Source organism: Bubalus kerabau, chromosome 14 (assembly GCF_029407905.1).
Source record: "Bubalus kerabau isolate K-KA32 ecotype Philippines breed swamp buffalo chromosome 14, PCC_UOA_SB_1v2, whole genome shotgun sequence".
Classification (NCBI taxonomy): domain Eukaryota; kingdom Metazoa; phylum Chordata; class Mammalia; order Artiodactyla; family Bovidae; genus Bubalus; species Bubalus kerabau.
The window spans coordinates 28161008-28172587 of NC_073637.1; the positions used below are offsets into that span (position 1 = coordinate 28161008).

Genomic DNA, 11580 nt, shown 5'->3' on the forward strand with positions numbered 1-11580 from the left:
AGGCAGAAGATATTAAGAAGAGGTGGCAAGAATACACAGAAGAACTATACAAAAAAGATCTTCACGACCCAGATAATCACGATGGTGTGATCACTGACCTAGAGCCAGACATCCTGGAATGTGAAATCAAGTGGGCCTTAGAAAGCATCACTATGAACAAAGCTAGTGGAAGTGATGGAATTCCAGTTGAGCTATTCCAAATCCTGAAAGATGATGCTGTGAAAGTGCTGCACTCAATATGCCAGCAAATTGGAAAACTCATCAGTGGCCACAGGACTGGAAAAGGTCAGTTTTCATTCCAATCCCAAAGAAAGACAATGCCAAATAATGCTCAAACTACCGCACAATTGCACTCATCTCACATGCTAGTAAAGTAATGCTCAAAATTCTCCAAGCCAGGCTTCAGCAATATGTGAACTGTGAACTTCCTGATGTTCAAGCTGGTTTTAGAAAAGGCAGAGGAACCAGAGATCAAATTGCCAACATCCGCTGGATCATGGAAAAAGCAAGAGAGTTCCAGAAAAACATCTATTTCTGCTTTATCGACTATGCCAAAGCCTTTGACTGTGTGGATCACAATAAACTGTGGAAAATTCTGAAAGAGATGGGAATACCAGAACACCTGATCTGCCTCTGGAGAAATTTGTATGCAGGTCAGGAAGCAACAGTTAGAACTGGACATGAAACAACAGACTGGTTCCAAATAGGAAAAGGAGTTCTTCAAGGCTGTATATTGTCACCCTGCTTATTTAACTTATATGCAGAGTACATCATGAGAAATGCTGGACTGGAAGCAACACAAGCTGGAATCAAGATTGCCAGGAGAAATATCAATAACCTCAGATATGCAGATGACACCACCCTTATGGCAGAAAGTCAAGAGGAACTACAAAGCCTCTTGATGAAAGTGAAAGAGGAGAATGAAAAAGTTGGCTTAAAGCTCAACATTCAGAAAACGAAGATCATGGCATCTGATCCCATCACTTCATGGGAAATAGATGGGGAAACAGTGGAAAGTGTCAGACTTTATTCTGGGGGGCTCCAAAATCACTGCAGATGGTGACTGCAGCCATGAAATTAAAAGACACTTACTCCTTGGAAGGAAAGTTATGACCAACCTAGATAGCATATTGAAAAGCAGAGACATTACTTTGCCAACAAACGTTCGTCTAGTCAAGGCTATGGTTTTTCATGTGGTCATGTATGGATGTGAGAGTTGGACTGTGAAGAAGGCTGAGTGCCAAAGAATTGATGCTTTTGAACTGTGGTGTTGGAGAAGACTCTTGAGAGTCCCTTGGACTGCAAGGAGATCCAACCTGTCCATTCTGAAGGAGATCAGCCCTGGGATTTCTTTGGAAGGAATGATGCTAAAGCTGAAACTCCAGTACTTTGGCCACCTCATGCGAAGAGTTGACTCATTGGAAAAGACTCTGATGCTGGGAGGGATTGGGGGCAGGAGGAGAAGGGGACGACAGAGGATGAGATGGCTGGATGGCATCACTGACTCGATGGACGTGAGTCTGAGTGAACTCCGGGAGTTGGTGATGGACAGGGAGGCCTGGTGTGCTACGATTCATGGGGTCGCAAAGAGTCAGACACGACTGAGCAACTGATCTGATCTGATCTGAAGACCATTCATGGAATATAGATCAGAATATTAACTGTAGCCCTTGAGGAGGAACTAAAAGTCCTTGACTATGCTTCATGACTGAATTATTATTATTTAGTTTCATTGGACTGTTTTTCTTTGTTTCTCCATTTTCTCATTTTTCTGATTAAACATCAGTTCAGTTCAGTTCAGTTGCCCAGTCGTGTCCTACTCTTTGTGACCCCATGGACTGCAGTACTCCAGGCTTCCCTGTCCATCGCCAGCTCCCGAAGCTTGCTCACACTCATGTCCATCAAGTCAGTGATGCCATCTGACCATCTTATCTTCTGTCATCCCCTTCTCCTCCCTTCAATTTTTCCCACCATCAGGGTCTTTTCCAATAAGTCAGCTCCTTGCATCAGATGGCCAAAGTATTGGAGCTTCAGCCTCAAAATCAGTCCTTCCAATGAATATTCAGGACTGGTTTCCTTTAGGATTGACTGGTTTGATCTCCTTGCAGTCCAAGGGACTCTCAAGAGTCTTCTCCAACACCACAGTTCAAAAGCATCAATTCTTTGGCACTCAGCTTTATTTATGGTCCAACTCTCACATCCATACATGACTACTGGAAAAACCATAACTTTGACTATACGACCTTTGTCAGTAATGTCTCTGCTTTTTAATATGTTGTCTAGGTTGGTCATAGCGTTTCTTCCAAGGAGAAGCATCTTTTAATTTCATGGCCGCAGTCACCATCTGCAGTGATTTTGAACCCAAGAAAATAAAATCTGTCACTGTTTCCATTGTTTCCCTATCTATTTGCCATGAAGAGATGGGACCGGAGACCATAATCTTCATTTTTTAAATGTTGAGTTTCCAGCCAACTTTTCACTCTCCTCTTCACTTTCATCAAGAGACTCTTTAGTTCCTCTTCACTTTCTGTCACAAGGGTGGTGTTATCTGCATATCTGAGGTTATTGATATTTATCCCTGCAATTTTGATCCCAGCTAGTGCTTCATCCAGCCAGGCATTTTCCATGATATACTCTGCATGTAAGTTAAATAAGCAGGGTGACAGTTTACAGCCTTGACGTGCTCCCTTTCCCAATTTGGAACCAGTCTATTGTTCCATGTCCAGTTCTAACTGCTGCCTCTTGACCTGCATACAGATTTCTCAGGAGGCAGGTAAGGTGGTCTGGTATTCCCATCTCTTTAGGAATTTTCCACAGTTTGTTGTGATCAACACAGTCAAAGGCTTTGGTGTAGTCAATGAAGTATAAATATATTCTTTGCTTAAAGTTTTTCCACAGACAAAAGGCAGGTAGAGGATGTGGATGGCAAGGACTATATGGTTCTGCTCCATTTCAGTAGAACTCTATAATAAAAAGTCCAATAACCTAATATTTTTAAATTTATTTGTTTATTTGGCAGCCTTGGGTCTTAATTGCTCTGAGGCTTGCAGGATCTTAGTTCCCCGACCAGGGATTGGACCCGAGATCCTGAATTGCAAGGCAGATTCTTAATCACTAGACCACCAGGGAGTTCCCTAACCTAATTTTAAAATGGACAAAGTTTCCGAAACAACATTTCTCAAAAGAAGATACACACACAGTCAATAAGCACCTGAAAAGATGCTCAATATCACTAGTCATCAGGGAAAAGCAAATCAAAAACTAAATTAGATACCACCTCACACCTATTGGGCTTCCCTGGTGATCAGACAGTAAAAAATCCTCCTGCCAATGCAGGAGACCTGGGTTCAATCCCTGGGTCAGGAAGATCCCTTGGAGAAGGGAATGGCAATCCATTCTAGTATTCTTCCCTGGAGAATTCCATAGACAGAGGAGTCTGGTGGGTTATACAGTCCCTGGGGTCGAAAAGAATTGGACACAACTGACTGACTTTCACTTCACTTCACACCTATAGGGATGGCTATAATGAAAAAGGTGACAAGTATTGACAAGGATGTAGAGAAACTGGAATCCTCAAACATTACTGGTGAGAATGTAAAATGATTCAGGTGTTTGGGAAACCAGTTTAGTAGCTACTCAAAATGCTAAACATAGAGTTACCATATGACCTGGCAATTCTACTCCTGGTATATACTCAAGAGAAATGAAAACCTATATCCACATAAAAACGTATACACAAATATTCATAGCAGCGTTATTCCTAATAGCCAAAAAGTAGTCACAGTCCCCAAATGTCCATCGCTTCCAGAATGGAGAAGTGAAATGGAACATTTTGCTGATTGGTTGGTGGTGAGGTAATTGGGAGTCAGTTATCAACTTGCTGGGTTCAACCAGTCTGAGGTCTCCGTGTTTGAGGGCAGCGTACAGTTAAGGTCTTCCACCTGGTGGGGTTTCAGTATCAGCAAAGTGGCTCAAAAATAGTGTTGTGCCCCCTTTGAGGGGGACCAGGACCTGCCACAAGGCCGCTCTATTGTTTCTTGGCTGCTTTTCCCTGTCTCCGCATCCCCTCCCTTCCCTAATTAACAACTATTGAACGGGCTCCTTTGAACTCAGGGAAGGCCCTGGAAGCTGAATGAAACCTATTTCCTGTAATCAAGAAATAGGAGACACAGAGAAACTTTTGTGCCCAGGAACCTCCCCCAACCCACGGTCCTGCTGGGTATCAGTCAGAATTGAGGACCACTTTCTTTAGCATAGGACTTCTAATCACCTCAGTTCTCGAGTGTTTCTTAAAGCACAGTGATACAGATTTCAGGTTCTATTCTCTCTCCCAGGGTTAGACCACCTCCCCATCCTCTAGGTCTTTGTCTCAAACCAGTCACAATTCACACTTTCCTCTAGGACACACTTGCTTTCATATCCCCTCCCAGACATAAACGATCTGACAGGCTAGTGCCCATGTATTGGTGGAGACTATCTATCACTGTGTTGCCTTCAGACTTCTAGATCTTTAACAAAAATACTCCTGAAAATACAAATGGAGTCTCAGGGACTCATTCTTAGGGATATGTTGAAATCTTGGCAGTACCATCTTTCAGTTCAGTTCAGTCGCTCAGTCGTGTCCAACTCTTTGCGACCCCATGAATCGCAGCACGCCAGCCCTCCCTGTCCATCACCAACTCCCAGAGTTCACTCAGACTCACATCTATGGACTCAGTGATGCCATCCAGCCACCTCATCCTCTGTCGTCCCCTTCTCCTCCTGCCCCCAATCCCTCCCAGCAACAGAGTCTTTTCCAATGAGTCAACTCTTCGCATGAGGTGGCCAAAGTACTGGAGTTTCAGCTTTAGCATCATTCCTTCCACAGAAATCCGAGGGCTGATCTCCTTTAGAATGGACTGGTTGGATCTCCTTGCAGTCCAAGGGACTCTCAAGAGTCTTTTCCAACACTACAGTTCAAAAGCATCAATTCTTTGGCGCTCAGCCTTCTTCACAGTCCAACTCTCACATCCATATATGACCACAGGAAAAACCATAGCCTTGACTAGACGAACGTTTGTTGGCAAAGTAATGTCTCTGCTTTTTAAGATGCTGTCTAGGTTGGTCGTAACTTTCCTTCCAAGGAGTAAGCGTCTTTTAATTTCATGGCTGCAGTTACCATCTATGGTGATTTTGGAGCCCAGAAAAATAAAGTCTGACACTGTTTCCACTGTTTCCCCATCTATTTCCCATGAAGTGGTGGGACCGGATGCCATGATCTTCGTTTTCTGAATGTTGAGCTTTAAGCCAACTTTTTCACTCTCCTCTTTCACTTTCATCAAGAGGATTTTGAGTTCCTCTTGACTTTCTGCCATAAGGGTGGTGTCATCTGCATATCTGAGGTTATTGATATTTCTCCCAGCAATCTTGATTCCAGCTTGTGCTTCTTCCAGCCCAGCGTTTCTCATGATGTACTCTGCATATAAGTTAAATAAGCAGGGAGTTTCCCCTTCCATATTCATCCTGAAGAATTGCTTACCTCATTTGTATGTCACTTTTGTCTCCTTAGACCAGCCCCATTTTCTGTTTACAATCAAACTCCCAGTAGTGCATGTTCGTACATGTGTGGTTGTGTCTGACTCTTTGCAATCCCATAAACTGTAGCCCACCAGGCTTCTCTGTCCATGGAATTTTCCAGGGAAGAACACTGGAGTGGGTTGCCATTTCCTCCTCCAGGGGGTCTTCCTGACCCAGGGATTGGAACCTGCGTATCTTGCATCTCCTGCATTGGCAGGTGGATTCTTTAACCATTGAGCCACCTGGGAAGCCCAGAGTCATGACCTCTAAATTCCTGACTCATTCATCCATCTTTGATTCTAGCACTTCCATTAGAAAGCCCTCACCTCCAATTATTTCTGGAAGGTGTTTGTTTTTGTTTTTGTTTTAACTGAGGAGAGAGGATGGCTAGTATCCAGTCTGCTATCACCCTGAATCTGTCATTTTATTGTCCCTCTATTCTCATCTCCTTTAGTGAGAACTCTGGTCTGCTGCCTACCCAGCTGCTGAAAGCCCCACCCACTGCCACAATTACTGAAGTCACTTCCTGCCCCTGGAATTGCACCCTGTGGACATTTTAATTGGTTCTAACCACCCTACCCCAAAGTAATTAGTTCTGTGCTATTTCTTTGTGCCATATCTAGTTCCAAAGGATTTAAAATCCAAAAGTGTATACACTGAAATGAGAAAATAAGTAGGAACTGAATTTATAGAAACTTAAGAGCAGAGAGATAAAAACTTAATAGTAGAAAAATAAAAATAAAGCTATAGATAAAATAGGACTTGAAATTGTGTGCACTTGCTTGAGGTGGCCCCAAAATTTGAGATTTCTAGCCGTCACTGTAAATATGGAATCCTAAAGTAAAACCAATTTAACTTTCAGTATCTGAAATTTGAGAAAAATGTCTCCTGTGATAGGTCTTTACAAAGAAGTTTCTCTTTGGGGACTTCCCTGGTGGTCCAGTGGCTCAGACTCCATGCTCCCAATGCAAGAGGCCTGGGTTGGATCTCTGGTCAGGGAGCTATAACCCACATTGTTGCAGGAAGGGGGAGCCCTTCCAGGGCCCAAAACTGGGCTCTTGTCTAACACTCAGAAATGAATTGTCTGAGGAGACACATGTGCTGACAAAGCAAGAGATTTTATTGGGAAAGAGCAGCCGGGTAGAGAACAGTAGGGTAAGGGAACCCTGGAGAACAGCTCTGCCATGTAGCTCCCCATCTCGGGTTTTATGGTGATGGGATTAGTTTCCCGGTTGTCTTTAGCCAATGATTCTGACTCAGAGTCCTTCCTGGTGGTGCACGCCTTGTTCAGCCAAGATGGATGCCAGAGAGAAGGATTCTGGGATGTGGTCAGACATGTGGTGCCTCCTTTTGACGTTTTCTGAACTCTTCCGGTTGATGGTGGCTTATTAGTTCTGTGTTCCTTACCAGGACCTCCTGTGGTAAAACAACTCATGCAAATGGTTACTGTGGTGCCTGGCCAGGGCGAGCAGTTTCAGTCTGTGCGCTTCCCCTAATGACACGATGCAACTAAGGATTTGAATGCTGCAAGTAAGATCAAAGAACTTGAGTGCTTCAACTAAGACCAAACTCAGCCAAATAAATAAATTAAATAAATAATTTTTTAAAGAGGTTTTTCTTTAATTTAGTTTCCTTTATCTTCACCAATATTCTCACAGTAAACAGAATTCCAGTTTGATTAAACTCTGGGAGATAGTGAAGGACAGGGCAGCCTGGTGTGCTGCAGTCCATGGGGTCGCAAAGAGTCGGACACAACTGAGTGACTTAACAACAACAACAACAACTAACACAAGAATACATAAAGCATTTATAATATTCCTTCAAGGTGTATCTATGGCATGTCATATAAACTGGATTCCACAAATTAATGTCAGTGCATTAAACTACAAAAGCATTGTAGTTTAGGTTTGATACAGGAATAAAATCAAGAGTATCTAGAAAATGGGTTGTGCAATTTTCAGGCACATATCTGTGTCAGAGTGCCCTGGGGGCAGAGGAAACCTTTTACCAGTTCTTAAAAGTGCAAGAGTTCCCTGTTGCCATGTGGAAATCAATACAGTATTTCTATAGTCAGCTGAGAGAGGGGTAAATTTATAAAAGCTGAAAAACTTAAAAATAGTCTTATGCAGAGTAGAAAGCCACCTCTCCTTTATCGAGGGGACTGAGGGTATAGGGAATGACATGGATGAGATTTTTTCTACTCCAGTACACAGATAAAATGAGCAACTGAGTCTAAAAGCTCTGTTATTTAGAACATGGAAACAATCATCTTTGTATGGAAAATTATTTACCAAAATCTCAGGAAAAAAAAAACAACCTGGACTTCCATGGTGGTCCAGTGGTTAAAACTCCTCTCTTCCACTGCAGGGGCCAAAGTTTCCATCCCTGGTTACAGAACTAAGATCCTGCATGCCTCACGACCCAGCCAAAAAACACACAGAAAACCCAGCAAAACATAAACCCTCATTGAAGCCCCATTTGAGGCCCAACTTTAAGTAGTATAACTATTCACTGAAACTCCCAAGATAAGGGACTGAGTTGGCCCCAACATGACTGACTGGATGGCCCTACTTTACGGGGCTGTTCACTCTTGGTCAATTGTACATTGGGGGATTCTATTAAAACTTTCAAGTTTTTAGTTTCTGAAGTGCTTCTTTCTGGAAACACTTGCAAAGGAAGACTTTCCAGGTGTCAATTAAGGCCACTCTTTGTTCATTGAACTCAAACATGTGATCATTTACAAGAAAATTCTTCTATTTATTTTCAGGGACTTGGAATGTGAATTATATTGTCTCTTTCAATTTAGGGCTTCCCAAGTAGCTCAGAATTTGCCTGCAATGCAGGAAACCCAGGTTTCATCCTTGAGTCAGGAAGATCCTGTGGAGAAGGGAATGGCAACCACTCCAGTATTCTTGCCTGTGGAATTCCATAGACAGAGGAGCCTGACGGGCTACAGTCCATGGGGGCACAAAGAACTGGACATGACTGAGAGACCAACATATGCAATTTAGGTATGTTCAACTAAAAGGTCAGAGAAGGCAATGGCACCCCACTCCAGTACTCTTGCCTGGAAAATCCCATGGACAGAAGAGCCTGGTGGGCTACAGTCCATGGGGTCGCTGAGAGTCGGACACGACTGAGCGACTTCACTTTCACTTTTCACTTTCATGCACTGGAGAAGGAAATGGCAACCCACTCCAGTGCTCTTGCCTGGAGAATCCCAGGGACGGGGGAGCCTGGTGGGCTGCCGTCTATGGGGTCACACAGAGTCGGACACGACTGACGTGACTTAGCAGCAGCAGCAGCAGCAACTAAAAGGTGAGCATTGTACTTCTATCTAATCTTTTTTTAAAATGTAGACCCCTTCAAAACCCCATGAAAAATCAGTACTCTTTTTTAAAAGAAGCACATTAACAATTAAATGTAAAATTTTCACCTTGAAAGTACTCTCACATGATAAATCCCACTAGAAGGTATCGGTCAGATATTGTGCTTTGACTCTAAGTTTAGGAAAATGAAAGCACAGACTAGCTTCACGGAGTAACAGCTTTGTTTATTCATTTATTTATACAGTTTCAGCAGACAGGAATGTATTTCCTTAAAAAAAAAAAATCAAGAAAAAAAGCACCAAAAAATGATCCAAAAAGCATTGAAAACACAGTGACAAAATAGAAAATAAAAAGGTGAATCAGAGAGCAAATTAAAAGGTCACTATTGCTGCTATAACGTGTGTTTACAAGATGAAGCAATGCTGAAAATGTGCGTGAAGTCTGGACAAGTCATCAGCACTTGATATGTCGTAAAGTCATTTTAGATCAAGACATTCAGAACCATAACTTCCGATTCATAGAGCGTAGTTAAGAATCCACGATGGTAAGAGAGAGACCAACATCAGCCATCACTGCCAGAATCCAAACTGATGTTTAAAACCCAAGATTCTCACACCTCCTGCTTTGATTCATCCCTTCTTGAAGAAAAATAAATGTCGAGAGGGCAGAAGACCTTTCAACTAGATAGAACGCTGTGTTAAAATGAGAATTAAGGGAATTTGATTCTGACACGACCCCCATCAAATCCCAAACCTCGTATTGCTGATACAGATCGGAGGGAAAAGCAAAAAATGTTGAATCTACACTTGTGGGCCAGTAAAAATTCCATCACAAGTGTTATAGAGAGAACAGCTGACATTCAGGGACGTATGGGGAACATGGTTGAAATACCAAATGGAAGTCTGCAAGATTAAACTGATATTTCCAGCAGGTCTGTAAGCAACCAAAAAGCAGAGTGAAAACTCACTGTTAGGGAAACTTTGCCCCTATCAGCAGCATTTCCCAACCTGAACACTCAAATTTATTAAATGGAAGTATATGATTAAACATACCTGGAGCAGGCAAGGTCCTGACAGCCAAGGCCCATTGTTTTCACGTAGACCTTAGTGATTGTGCAAAGGACAACTGTCAAACTTCGGTAGTTCATTTCAGTTCAGCTGCTCAGTTGTGTCCAACTCTTTGCGACCCCATGAAGCACAGCACACCAGGCCTCCCTGTCCATCACCAACTCCTGGAGCTTACCCAAACTCATATCCATTGAGTCAGTGATGCCATCTAACCATCTCATCCTCTGTCTCCCCTTCTCCTCCTGCCTTCAATCTTTCCCAGCATCAGGGTCTTTTCAAATGAGTCAGCTCTTCACATCAGGTGGCCAAAGTATTGGAGTTTCAGCTTCAACATCAGTCCTTCCAATGAACACCCAGGACTGATCTCCTTCAGGATGGACTGGTTGGACCTCCTTGCAGTCCAAGGGACTCTCAAGAGCCTTCTCCAACATCACAAAAGCATCAATTCTTCTGCACTCAGCTTTCTTTATAGTTCAACTCTCACATCCATACATGACCACTGGAAAAACCATAGCCTCGAGTAGGCAGACCTTTGTTGGCAAATTAATGTCTCTGCTTTTTAATACGCTGTCTAGGTTGGTCATAACTTTCCTTCTAAGGAGTAAGCGTCTTTTAATTTCATGGCTACAGTCACCATTGCAATGATTTTGGAGCCCCAAAAAATAAAGTCTGACACTGTTTCCCCATCTATTTCCCATGAGGTGATGGGACCAGATACCATGATCTTCGTTTTCTGAATGTTGAGCTTTAAGCCAACTTTTTCACTCTCCTCTTTCACTTTCAAGAGGCTTTTTAGTTCCTCTTCACTTTCTGCCTTAAGGGTGGTGTCATCTGCATATCTGAGGTTATTGATATTTTTCCTGGCAATCTTTATTCCAACTTGTGCTTCCTCCAGCCCAGTGTTTCTCATAATGTACTCTGCATATAAGTTAAATAAGCAGGGTGACAATATTCAGCCTTGACGTACTCCTTTTCCTATTTGGAACCAGTCTGTTGTTCCATGTCCAGTTCTAACTGTTGTTTCCTGACCTGCATACAGGTTTCTCAAGAGGCAGGTCAGGTAGTCTGGTATTCCCATCTTTTTCAGAATTTTCCACAGTTTATTGTGATCCACACAGTCAAAGGCTTTGGCATAGTCAACAAAGCAGAAACTTAGGTAACATGAACTTAAAACAGATTGTGAACTATATGAATCACTTTGCAAGCTCAATAATAGTCTTTTTTTTTCTTTTAATTTATTTAGCTGTAATGGTCTTAGTTGTATAGCACGTGGGATTGTTAGTTGCAGTGGGTAGGCATTAGTTTCAGCATTGTGGGATCCAGTTCCCTGACCAGGGATCAAACCCGGGCCCTCTGCATTGGGAGCACAGAGTCTTAACCACTGGACCAGCAGGGAAGTCCCACTAAACCACATTACTTGTTAATGGGTTCTTAGGTCTTATTTTTAAAATGCTTCAAGAGGGTTTTAAAACCATTCCATTTTGTTAACACTGGTAACTTCCAAGCAATAGCAAGTTCACTTATATAGATTGCTTGGTGACCCTTTGGGGTACTAAAATCCATGTCAAGGTTGAACAGATGTCCTGGCGAAAACCTTCAAGATTTCACATAGTAGCATGATTCCAAAT

The 11580-nt window shown here is 42.7% G+C and overlaps 1 non-coding gene across 1 annotated transcript; it reads right to left on the reverse strand.

The window, feature by feature from the left end:
• Nucleotides 1–11275: 11275 nt before the first annotated feature.
• TRNAG-CCC (transfer RNA glycine (anticodon CCC)) lies at nt 11276–11348 on the reverse strand. Its single transcript has one exon. It is a non-coding gene; the product is annotated as a tRNA-Gly (tRNA).
• Nucleotides 11349–11580: the final 232 nt, after the last annotated feature.